The sequence below is a fragment of the Euleptes europaea genome, chromosome 21 (assembly GCF_029931775.1).
Source record: "Euleptes europaea isolate rEulEur1 chromosome 21, rEulEur1.hap1, whole genome shotgun sequence".
In the NCBI taxonomy this organism is placed as follows: domain Eukaryota; kingdom Metazoa; phylum Chordata; class Lepidosauria; order Squamata; family Sphaerodactylidae; genus Euleptes; species Euleptes europaea.
In genome coordinates, this window is record NC_079332.1 from 14834778 (window position 1) to 14847499 (window position 12722).

At 49.0% G+C, this 12722-nt stretch overlaps 1 protein-coding gene across 1 annotated transcript in view; it reads right to left on the bottom strand.

Moving 5' to 3' along the window:
* PEMT (phosphatidylethanolamine N-methyltransferase) overlaps positions 1 to 12722 on the bottom strand; it is a 66142-nt gene that overhangs the window by 47649 nt on the left and 5771 nt on the right. The gene's annotated exons all lie outside the window — the stretch shown is intronic.

Here is a 12722-nt window from a genome sequence, read left to right on the forward strand (position 1 = left end):
GCTGGGTGACCTTGGGCCAGAAGAGGAAGAGCTGGTTTTTATACCCCACTTTCCTCTACCGAAAGGAGTCTCAAAGCGGGGTATCAAAACCAACCCTTCCTCCCTGCCCAAATGCCTCCCCTTCCCAGCTCCCATCCCCAAATCTCCAGGAATTTTCCAACCTGGAGTTGGCAACCTTAGGTCTAAGTCACCATTTCACGAGGGGCTCTGACACCCAACAATGCCGTTCTGGGGAAATCGAGGACATCACTTGCAGCCAGGGCAACCTTGTTTTCCACAAGGAGTTCCAATGTTAGCCATTGTGGCTCAGTGGTAGAGCAGCTGCCTGGTATGCAGAAGGTCCCAGGTTCAATCCCCGGCATCTCCAGTGATAGGGACTGGGCAAATAGGTGATGGGAAAGACCCTTCTCTGCCTGAGACCCTGGAGAGTCTGAGACCCTGCCAGTCTGAGTAGACAATACTGACTTTGATGAACGAAGGGTCTGATTCAGTATAGGGCAGCTTCATGTTTGGGGCCGTGGCTCAGTGATGGAGCATCTGCCTGGCATGCAGAAGGTTTCCAGGTTCAATCCCCAGCATCTCCAGTTAAAGGGACTAGGCAAGGAGGTGACGTGAAAGACCTCTGTCTGAGACCCTGGAAGCCATGGAGAGGGGCAGTGGCTCAGTGGCAGGGCCTCTGCTGGGCATGCAGAAGGTCCCAGGTTCAATCCCCGGCATCTCCAGTTAAAGGGACCAGACAAGTAGGTGATGGGAAAGACCCCTGGAGAGCTGCTGCCAGTCTGAGTAGACAATACTGACTTTGATGAACAAAGGGTCTGATTCAGTAGAAGGCCGCTTCATGTGTTCGTGTGTTCACAGCTGAGGTCCTTATCCTCTTTGGAGAAGGCATCCCCGTTGGGTCACCATCTGCAGCCCTTATCCACTGGAAGACAAGTGGGAACGTGGTTTCCATACCAGTCGAAAACGGCGGACAGGAGGGAGGGGAGGGAAGGAAAGGAGAGAGGGGGATGCGGGAACAAGCCGCTAATTAATTTGTACAAGCCGGCAATTAGAGGCGCTCGACGTTCGCGCGGAATTACTGATGAGCCTCTTTAAAATACGGCCTACGTGCGGCCAGACCGCACCGGCACGATCGAGGTGTCTCTACCGACGAGGGAACACCGGGCAATCTTCAACCACCGAAGAGCCAATTAGGAAACTTCATTAGGCGCTATTAAGCGGTTCTCAACTAGCTGGTAACAATTAGCTAAGCGCGCACCGCTGGTGCGTTCCCTGGGCGTTGGGAGAACGCGTCCGAGAGGTACTGACAAAGTTGATTTCGAGCGTCCCCAAGTGAACCGGAGCGGTTTCAAGAGCGGTCCCAAAAGCGAGCGGAAGAAACCCGGGCTGCGAAGCCGAGTGCGGCGTTCCTCTTCCCCTGGTTTATTTTTTAAAAGCAAGTTTCTAGTCCTTAAGACAGAGGGGTCAAACATACGGCCCGCAGGTGGGATTCGGCCCCTTGAGAGCTCTTATCTGGCCCGCGAGCCAACCAAGGCAGCCACCCCCCATCCCATCCTCGATCTGGGCTGGCAAGGCATGGCCCGGCCCAACCAAGTGACACTGATGCCATGTCCGGCCCTCGTAACAAATTAGTCCGACACCTCTGCCTTATGGGGTACTGCCCTTGCGCAAATACTGTGTACAGTTCTGGTCACCACACCGAAAAAAGGATATTGCAGAGCTTGAGAACATGCAGAAAAAAAGCAACCAAAACTATCAGGGGGTAAGAGCAATGGCCCTATGAGGAGTGGTTAAAACGCTTAGGGCTGTTTAGCTTGGAAAGAAGGCGGTTAAGTGGAGACACGATAGGGGTCTATAAAATGATGCATGGCGTGGAGAGAGTGGACAGAGAGAAGCTTTTCTCCCTCTCTCATAATACTATAATGCGGGGTCATCTGCAGAAGCTGGAGGGTGAGAGATTCAAAACTGATAAGAGGAAGTCTTTCTTCACACAACACGGAGTTCAATTGCAGAACTCCCTGCCCCAGGAGGTGGTGACGGCTGCCAACTTGGAAGGCTTGAAGAGGGGAGTGGACACGTTCATGGAGGAGAGGGCTATTCATGGCTACTAGTCAAAATGGCTACTAGTTATAATTCATACCTATTCTCTCCAGGATCAGAGGAGTATGCCTAATATATCAGATGCTTTGGAACACAGGCAGGATGGTGCTGCTCCAGTCGTCTTGTTTGTGGGCTTCCTAGAGGCACCTGGTTGGCCGCTGTGCGAATAGTCTGTTGAACCTGGTGGGTGACAGACTCAAAACTGATAAAAGGAAGTATTTCTTCACACAATGCATAGTTCCATGGCACCTAATGTAACAGGCATGCTCCTCTGATCCTGGAGAGAATAGGTATGCATCATGACTAGTAGCCACTTTGACTAGTAGCCGTGGATAGCCCTCTCCTCCATGAACGTGTCCACTCCCCTCTTCAAGCCTTCCAAGTTGGCATCCATCACCACATCCTGGGGCAGGGAGTTCCACAATTTAACTATGCGCTGTGTGAAGAGCCTTTTACAAACCAAGGTACACCTGCCCCCCAGGCCCATGCAACCAGGGTTCAGGTCCAAGCCAAGGCCCTGGGACACGTCCCAACCATCTCCGTTGCCGAAAACCCGCCCTGATTCTGAAACGGTCTCAACTGCACATCTGCCGTTGGAGGAACAAAAAAGACTTATTTTTTTAAAAGACGGATCCAAACTGGTTAATGAAAGAGCCCTTAAGACAAACCTTGTAAACACTATTAGAGAGATGAAATTCTTATCATGCATGGATTTCAAGGGACGGCGTAATCTCCAGGGATGGGCGGAAAAGAGAAAACAACCTCCTAGACCTTATGAAACCCTTGATGTGTTTATCGCTCCCCGAACCCCTTTGGCTTCGCCTCGGTCGTCTCGAACTGGAGGTAATCATGTCAATCCAGTCTAATAGCTTTTTAGGGTAATTCATGCACAATAAGCTCATGCATGAGTTTTAAGGTAAACCCATGATAAGAGACGGTTTCTTGTGTGTTGGGTTTTTTAAAAAAAAGCCCTTCACGCAAATTGACCGCTACTCTTGCTCACCCGCAATGAGTACGCGGCCCAAAATGACTTGCCCGTCTTCTAGGGTCACGCTTCCCCGACAGCCAAGCCGGCTTAGGAACAAACTGAAGAAGCTGACATGCAGAAACTTAGAAAAGCCCTCCGCCGATCAGACCGGAGGGCGGCCCAGAGCAAGGGAATCTGCAAAGCTTTTACAAACCAAGAGCCGAATGACACTGGTATGAACAAAAACCCATGCTACAAAACGGAAATGATAGAACTTAGCATTGCTAGTAAATGATGTAGGATCATAGAGTTGGAAGGGACCACCAGGGTCATCTAGTCCAACCCCCTGCACAATGCAGGAAATTCACAACTACCCCCCACACACCCCCAGTGACCCCCCACTCCAGGCCCAGAAGATGGCCAAGATGCCCTCCCTCTCATCATCTGCTTAAGGTTATAGAATCAGCATTGCTGACAGATGGCCATCTAACCTCTTCTTAAAAACCTCCAGGCTTACCACCTCCCGAGGAAGCCTGTTCCACTGAGGAACCACTGTAATTGTTAGAAAATTCTTCCTAATGTCTAGACGGAAACTCTTGATTTAATTTCAACCCGTTGGGTCTGGTCCGACCCTCTGGGGCAACAGAAAACAACTCGGCACCCTCCTCTATACGACAGCCCTTCAAGTACTTGAAGATGGTTATCGTATCACCTCTTAGTCGTCTCCTCTCCGGGCTAATCATACCCAGCAACCTTTCCTCATAGGGAATAATCCATAAAGTCTCTGCATTGGTAGCTGCAAGCCTTTTATTAGGAAGTCCCACACACAAGGTCTCGCCATAAGTCATCAAGATACACCGGAGAATTATGCGTGACTGTTTCAGCACTCCGGCATAAATCTGGGCACAGTTTATGCTTGGATTCTAGGTAAGTGCTCCCCTCGGTCATTTCCCTTCCTGGAAAACACCCCGTCCCATAAAAATCTCAATAAAGTCCACAAGCAAGCGATGAAGGGAAATGTTTCCGCCTTTTTCTGGTTTGTTCCCACAAAACGCCCTGCAGAAGGATACCAGAAATGTGAACAGTTGCAGGGAGAGGGATTAATTTGGAAATTACTGCAAGTATTCTTTAACAGGGGCTCAAGCAGACAGATTTCCCCTTCTTCAACCCTTTCCATCCCTTTATCTGACGCTTGCCAGTTCTCAATATTCTGTCCCTGCCAGAGCATTTCTCATCAGACCTGTTTTGGGGATGTTTCTTCTCTTTTTATTTAAAAATCATATTTTTCCATGCACCCTTGGCTGCAAAAAGCCATGTTGTAAGCCTTTCATTAGCCATACTTTACTATTTATATACACCAACTGATACACAGAAACGCCCAGTATTGTCAAACAAGGAATTCCTTGTAGTTCATGCCACTTTATGCCTGAACAGTCACATTCTTTAGAGGACTGACAGCGGATAGGTTGCGATGCCTGCTTTTTGCGCCAGTGCACACAGCAGCACCTATTTGTCAAATGATTGCAAGAAATGATGGCAAGATTAGCTAGGTTCACGGACAGACACGGAAGGCGCACAGAAACATCTAAGTAGTAAGTTTCAATTAAAAAATCTCACGTCCGTTTCCCCCCCCCCCTTTTACAGTAGCAGCAATAGATAGCGGAAGAGGGCAGCAGCCCCATCATGCAAAACAGGTGTCCGGTCATACAAATGGACACAACTGAGTTAGTTTGGGCACATCCAAGCAGCTTGTTTTGCCTATTTTGATAGTCCTAGGGAAGGAGGGGCACAAAGACCCAGCCCCTGATCACAGGAAATCTTTCCCAGTCACCCCTTGTGCTTCTGAGAACCTTTCAAACATAGGAACTTCCTGTTTCTATTTTTTTAATCCTTTTGGGAAGCTGAATTCACACCCAGTACCTGATCCGATAGGCATTTTGCACTCCCGCAGGATCACAACCACGCTCACCGGCGTTCAGATCCCCTCCCGCCCTGCCCCGCGATCGTGAGTCAGAGATCCCTCTGTCACTTTGCTTCATTGCAGCTAATGATTTCCAGACGGGCATTTATAAATAAGTCAACCCCCCTGTGTCGTGAGACCCAGCCCCGAGGCCTTACTGACTGCTGCTAAATGAGTCCGTTTAAGCCGAGCATTCGTTCCCTGCCTGCCTGCCAACGAGGGAGCCATTTAAATGAGCCCTGATTTATTTATGCGCTGACGAGCTGATAAATTGTACACCGCGAGGCCCCGGTGGGTTTCATTAGCCCATGGCTGGAGATGACAATAATAATAATAAAAAAAACCCCGTAATTATTATTGTAAAAGTGCTTTTCGAGATTCTATTTTCAGCCGTTTGGCCTGTCTTCAATTAGCCACCCGCAACTAAGGAGCCTTTTGCAAAGCAATGCACTGATCAAAAACACAGGCTTGGGGGGGGGGGGGCTGCCACAACCCCCCCCCCCCGGTCATGTTCCACTGCGCATATGCCACATACACTCAGGAAGCAATTAAATGATGTTCGGAAGGAACACATCTCATCGGCAGAATCCGCACGGGGAGCTTCCCAAGGGGACTTACAGACAAAGGGCACCGTTCTGACTTTTTGATCAGGGGATAAACCTCGGATCAGACTTGAGGAAGGATGACGCTGAGCCGGAGAAGGGAAATATAACCTTGAAGATCAATTACCCGAGGGGTTATTTTTGCTGAAGCCGGAATGAATTTTGCTTCCTCTTTTGCTGGTTTTGATGCTCATTCATTCATTCATTCATAAACCTTTAATGGCATATAAATTGTTACAATTGATACGAACAATGGTCATAAATCTTAAAACCGATAAGATAAAATCATAGCCGGTAACATCAGATATCAGAGGTTGTAAGTTTTTGGACATTTAACACTTCTACTAAAAAATTGGCGACATCCACAGTAACCTCTGGAGCGGAATCATTCATTAGAAATTGACATTTAACTTTATTAGACAGGTAAAACTTGGGATGTAACCAGTTTTTTAACCATTTTCTACAAGGTGTTTCGTATTGAGGGCAATCACATAGAATATGTTCGATTGTATCCAAGGAATTTGAATTACAGGGGCAAGTACGTTCTTGGATTGGGATTTGATGGAACCTTCCATACAGTATCCTAGATGGGAAGGCATTGACCCTGGTTTTGATGCTCAATATTCACCAGATCCTCTCTGATTCTTCTACAGATCTGGCCACTTTAACTCAAGCAAGTTACTTAACTCAGAACTTTACGGAACAGGCCATGAGGCGGTGGGAAGCTGCCCTTTGCAGAATCAGGCCACTGAAGACAGTGTGGTGTAGTGGTTAGGGTCACACGACCAGACAACAGGAGACCCAGACCTGGACCCCCCTCCACTGTGCCTTGGAAGACTGCTAGGTGCCCTTCGGACAGTCGTACACTTTCAGCCTAACCTACCTCACGGGGTTGCTGTTGCAAGAATAAAACAGGGGAGAACAACGTCGTAAGCCGCTTTGGGAAAACAGAATGGAATATAAATATGGGGTCAGTATGGCGCCACTGACTGGCAACTGCTCTCCTTTGTTTTGTCGACCTGATACCAGGATCCTGCTTCACCGGAGGTAAGGTAAAAGGTAAAGGTCCCCTATGCGAGCACCGGGTCATTCCTGACCCATGGGGTGACATCACATCCCGACGTTTACTAGGCAGACTTTGTTTACGGGGTGGTTTGCCAGTGCCTTCCCCAGTCATCTTCCCTTTACCCCCAGCGAGCTGGGTACTCATTTCACCGGCCTCGGAAGGATGGAAGGCTGAGTCAACCTTGAGCCGGCTACCTGAAACCGACTTCCGTCGGGATCGAACTCAGGTCGTGAGCAGAGCTTGGACTGCAGTACTGCAGCTTACCACACTGCGCCATGGGGCTCACCGGACGTCCTGGGATTTAATCTCCCCCTCCCCTGAGCCACCCCCGTGAAAGGATCTCAGATTTCCATATTCCTAGTCCTATTCCGTTGCTTATTAGGAATCGCATCCTGTTGAGTACATCGGCTTCCGCAGCGCAAACCGCTTCGAGTCTTGGCGAGAAAGGTGGACCCTAAATAATGTAAAAACTAAAACAAAAAAATTAATTGACAAACCAATCCTGTTAGGAATGGCCCCTGCCGAAAATAGGGGAGAGCTGCCACCAGAGAACCGGTCTGATTCTGCAAGCAGCAACTTTGATTGTGTGGTATCTGTCAAAGGAAGCGTTGACTCTCGAAAGCATATACCCCCAAAATTCGATTGGTCTCCAAGGCGCTACTGGAGTCCAGTCTAGCTTTTGCTCTTCTGCTAAGCACCCACGGCCTGGGGTAATGGCTCATTACCACAAAGGCAGGATTTTTACGAGCACATGTCTGGGGGGAAATGCTGGCTGCCGCGCCGAAGCCATTTGCAAACATTCGCCGGGCATCCAGCTCATAATGGATTCCTGGAATCCGGGCCCAAACAGACCGAGCTGTTATCTAAAGTACCCAATCGGCGATCCAAGTCCAGACACAATATAACACACACACACACCCCGCACACACACTTGATGTCATTTCCAGCCGCTAATTCCAACCAAAGTCAACACAGAGAGGAAACCAAGGGAGGGAGCCGGGAAATCTTTGTTATCGCTCTGAAATTCAAGGCCTGGGTGGTAAAAACGTGGCCAAGGGGGCATCCGAGGCAAACACACACAAACGCACACCTCTTCCCCTATCGATGCGCGCACCGCAAACAAGGCGGACAAGGCGCATATATTGCGCCTTCGGTGCCCCCTGCTGGACATTGGAAGAGCTACAAGGAGGCAATTCCTGCTGAGCCGGGGGTCTACCCCGGCACCCCTAGGGTAGCCAACCTCCAGCGAAGGTTTGGCGATCTCCGGGCATTACAACGGATCTCCAGGTGACAGGGATCTGCTCCCCTGGAGAAAAGGGGGGCTTTGGAGAGCGGGCTCTCTGGCGTCCCTTCCCTGGTGAGGTCCCTCTCCTGCCCAGGCAACCCTTACAGACCGGGGTTCAAATCCCTGCTTTGCCCAAGCGACCTCGGGGGGACGTTGCAAGGCCACAAGGAAATAAAAGAACGGCGGTTGACCGGCGAGCAAGAGAACAGGGAGGGGAATTGGAGAACTGAAGAACTTGAGGGGGATTTTGGCTTCTGTTGCACCACCTCACTCTGGCTGAAGGAGAGCCGCCTCCTTACACCAATAGGTCACCATGCTTATTTTATTTTTTCCTTTATAGCCCGCTCTTCTCCACAACCAGGGCCCATAAAGGCTCATCGCATCGTTTTCCCCACCTCCGCTTTGTGGGGTAGTTAGGCTGAGAGATCAGTGAACGGCCCAGGGTCACCTGGCGAGGTTCCAGGGGAAAGTGGGGATTCGAACTCAGAGCCCCTGTAAAATAGTCTAGGCCTAGCTTGCACACTGGCCTGAGGAAGAAGGAGGCCTGTCGGTACAGCGTGTGTCTTCCAACACCTGCTTTCAACTGCAGAAGAACCCAATTCGATGGATGAAGAAACATGGGCCTTCTGTGTGCTTATGAGCAAATACTCCAGTTATGGGAAGGGCTGTGGCTCAGTGGTAGAGCAACTGCTTGGCATGCAGAAGGTCCCAGGTTCAATCCCCGGCATCTCCAGTTAAAGGGATGAGGCAAGTAGGTGATGGGAAAGACCCCTGCCTGAGACCCTGGAGAGCTGCTGCCGGTCTGAGTAGACAATACTGACTTTGATGGGCCAAGGGTCTGATTCAGTAGAAGGCAAATTCATGTGTTCATGTGTGTTCCCTATGAAGCAGGAGGTTAGGGTGCTTACATGTGAGTAGATGCACCTGAATTTGTGTTTGCTTATTTATATACCACTTTTTCTCCCCAGTTGGGGCTCAAAGAGGCTTAGAAAACCATCCTCCACTTTCTCACAACCACAATCAGGTAGGCCAGGCTGAGCGTCTACGATGGGCCTAAGATCACCCAGCGAACTTCCACGGTACAAGCAGCGATTCGAACCCAGGCCACCCACTCTCTCCATTACACCACACTGACACAGACTCATCGGCTGGGAGGGCTTCAGCTTGCTGATCAACGCAGGGGCTCATCGGGGCGACGAATCGGGAGGGGGAAATTAAAGAGTTGTCAATCCCCCTCCCCAAGCCAGCGGATCTACTCATGTGAGCTCACTTGCAGACAGGGACGCTTGATCTCATATAATTTGCCCTCTGATTCAGACCCCACGACCCAATTCCTGCCGCGCCGTTGTGCATAACCGAGCCATGACCAGAGACCGGGAACCTAAATTTAGCTCCTCACCGTTCTTTGACCGTTTCCCCGGGTGTCGGTTGCGAGTTAGCCTACTTTGACTATTGCCACTTCAAAAAGATGACACAACGTCGATCAATGGCTTTTTTACCTTGTGAAACGTTCACCCCCCAACTCCCCCCCACCCTGGCCGGCTTCAATAGCTTCCCCTCCCCGGGAAATGCCGTTCAAAAATCTTTATTCGTCTGATGGAGATGGATCGAACGAAGGCGGCTGCTGTCACTCGGATAGCGGGGCCGGTTGGTCATCTGTAACCGCCTCCGTTGGTTCAAAGAAACGTCGAACATATTTATATTTCGCCCGCTGAGACCTTCACTGGGGGGAAAGGGTGATCCGTAATGCCAGCGTTCATTGTGAGCCTCCATCAAAAACTCAACCATAGGGTTTTAAAAGGGGGAAGCGATTCTAGCGACGCATGACGCTCACCTTTTGTTTGATGGAGAGTCATAAAGCTCTCCGAAAAAGCTATGCGGAGTCATTGGCGCGCTTGTGATGAACACAAGCTCATTTCCCAAAATGAATAGAGGCGGGCAGCCGAAAAAGGTTGAAGTCTATAAAGAAGGGTATGATCTCAGCAATCCTGGTGAAAAGCAGACCGATATGATGATCGTCCCCCCACTGCTGACAGCGAAAGGACGAGAAAAGAACGGCCCTCTAGCTTGGTTGAAGCGGAGGTGAGTTTCGAATGGGGGACACAGCCCATGAGTCTTTGCTAAGGCAGACCCATAGAAGACTTGCGCACCCATTACCCCTAGATGTTCTTAGTTTCCTCCTGTTCTTAGACCGAGGTCTTGAACAATAAAACCATAAAACTTAAATAAGACCCATCTCTGAAAAAAACCCTCCCTTCAGCTCTTCTCTGCAACCTCCGAAAAACGAGCAACAAAATAAGTACACTGAGGGTCACAGTCCTCCAAGAGGAACTGAACCTTTTGCTCCAAAGTTGCTCGAGAAAACGCGGACCACTTGTTAAAACAGGGTACAATCCATTTCAGCCTAATGTGGTACACGTAAGGACAGCGCGAAAGGATATGTACCAAGGAGTCCGCGGACTGAAGAGGGCAGGGACGCAGCCGGTCTTAAAAAGGGATCCTTGGCATAGGGCCCAGCAAAACCACTGAAAAAGGGCAATTAAATCTGGTATGCATAAAGACTCTACGTAACTTTGGACTAACCAGAGAATCCAGATAGGAAGGAAGATTACCCTTAGATAACAGGCCCAGGGCATGCAGAGAACATGTCCTCCGAGCATCAAAATGAGTGTAACCCTTATCTCTAGCATAGATCAATACCCCGAGATGTCTGGAATTGAACCCAGGGCCTTCCGTAGGCAAAACACGTGTCAATCACGGAGCCATCCCACCACCTATCAGTGCCTCTGACCCAAGAGGCACAGCCCAACGTCTTCTACTGCACGGCAGGGGATTTTAGGACTGCTCCTTTACAACCATAGGGGGGGCGGTCATTTGGGGTGGCAAAATACCTTTTGGCCTGGAGACAGCGCCGCTGCCCTCCGGGGCACTGGGGCTCAACAAAACCCACCCTGCTAGCCCCCCCAAAAAAACACACCCTCCAAGTTACACATTCCCCGTTCAGGGAAATCAGCTGACCACAACCCAAGATGTGTTATCTCATTTCCTTGTTTCCCGCCCCCCCAATCGATGGCTCCTGGCTACTTTTGTTCGGATGGCTGACTTGTCAACGCCTTATTTTGCGCTGGTGGCAGCTGCAGGGAATCCGTTATCGCGGCATCGTGGGTGGCTTTACCCCACTTGGGAATCAATATTTGTTATGTGCCTGTTTGTCGCCGCGGCGGCTCTACGAGAGCCGAGAAATCCCCGTTTCCTCTTAGTTACCCTTCCACCGACTTGAAGTCCGACTCTTTCATCATCCGACTCCCTTCTGTTCAAGAAACTTCTTGTATATAAATTTTTTATTATTATTTTTAATAATATCAGAACAATAGGTGTTATATTGATTTAAAAAGATATTAACATTACTAAAAAAAGAAAAGAAAAAAGAAAAATATTGACTTCCCCACCATCCTCCTCTATCCATTTATACTCTTAGTACTTCCCTTTGCATATATTTTCTAATTTAAATCATTCTTTATCCTAGGATTATATCATATACTTCAACGTTTAAAAACTAATAATAACCCGTTTATAGAAACCTGTAGATTCAAATTAATTCAAATCCTTGGATATTTGCTAAGTTAAATTCATTTCCACAATGCATTCTCCATGCCTCCCATTCCCCCACAAATCCCCTGTCGTCCTTTTGATTTATTAATGCTGTCAATTTAGCCATTTCTGCTAGTTCCATCATTTTATTTATCCAGTCCATCTTGTCCGGTACTTCGGACATTTTCCATTTTGCTGCATACACCAATCTTGCTGCTGTGGTGGCATATACTAAAAAAGATCTTGTTCAAGAAACTTCAAGGGCCCCCTGAGTAGGACAGCTTCCAAAATTTCTTCTTGTGCAAGTTTCCCCTAGGAATCAAGATAATGTGCTAATGAGGGTGTGGTATTAGCACATTATCTTGATTCTTACAGGACAATGATTTGCACATTACCTTTAATACTTTGCAGGACAATGACTCAGCTCAAACCCAACCCCTTTCTGACTATATATTACTCTTCCTACACCCTTGACACTGAGAGACACTGTCCTTCAGTGTTACTCCTCTGAAGATGCCGGCCACAGCTGCTGGCGAAACGTCAGGAAAGAAAATACCAAGACCACGGTCACACAGCCCGGATAACCTACAAGAACCAATGAACTCTGACCGTGAAAGCCTTCGACAATATAATCATAATACTTTTCCCATTTTCTTTGCAGTTCCCTCAATGTTTTTATACCGCGATTTTCTCTACCTTTAAGGCGTCTCAAACGGGCTTACAATTGCCTTCCCTTCCTCTCCCCACAACATACTTCCTTTCTATCCTTTCTTCCCAGTGGGGGACCCAAAGCCGCTTATATCATCCTCCTCTCTGCCATTTCATCCTCACAACAACCCTGAGAGGTAGGCTAGGCTGAGGGACAGTAAACTGTCAAGGGAATGTTTAGTCTGGAGAAGAGGAGGTGGAGGGGAGACACGATTGCTTTCTCTAAGTATTTGAAGGGCTGTCACTTAGAGGAGGGCAGGGAGCTGTTCCCGTTGGCAGCAGGGGAGAGGACCCCCAATAATGGGTTTAAACTATGGGTGGAAAGGAACCAGCTGGATATTAGGGGGAAATTTTACATTAAGAGTTGTTCAACAGTGGAATCGGCTGCCTAGGGAAGTGGCGAGCTCCTGCTCACTGGCAGTCTTCAAGCAGTGGCTGGACAA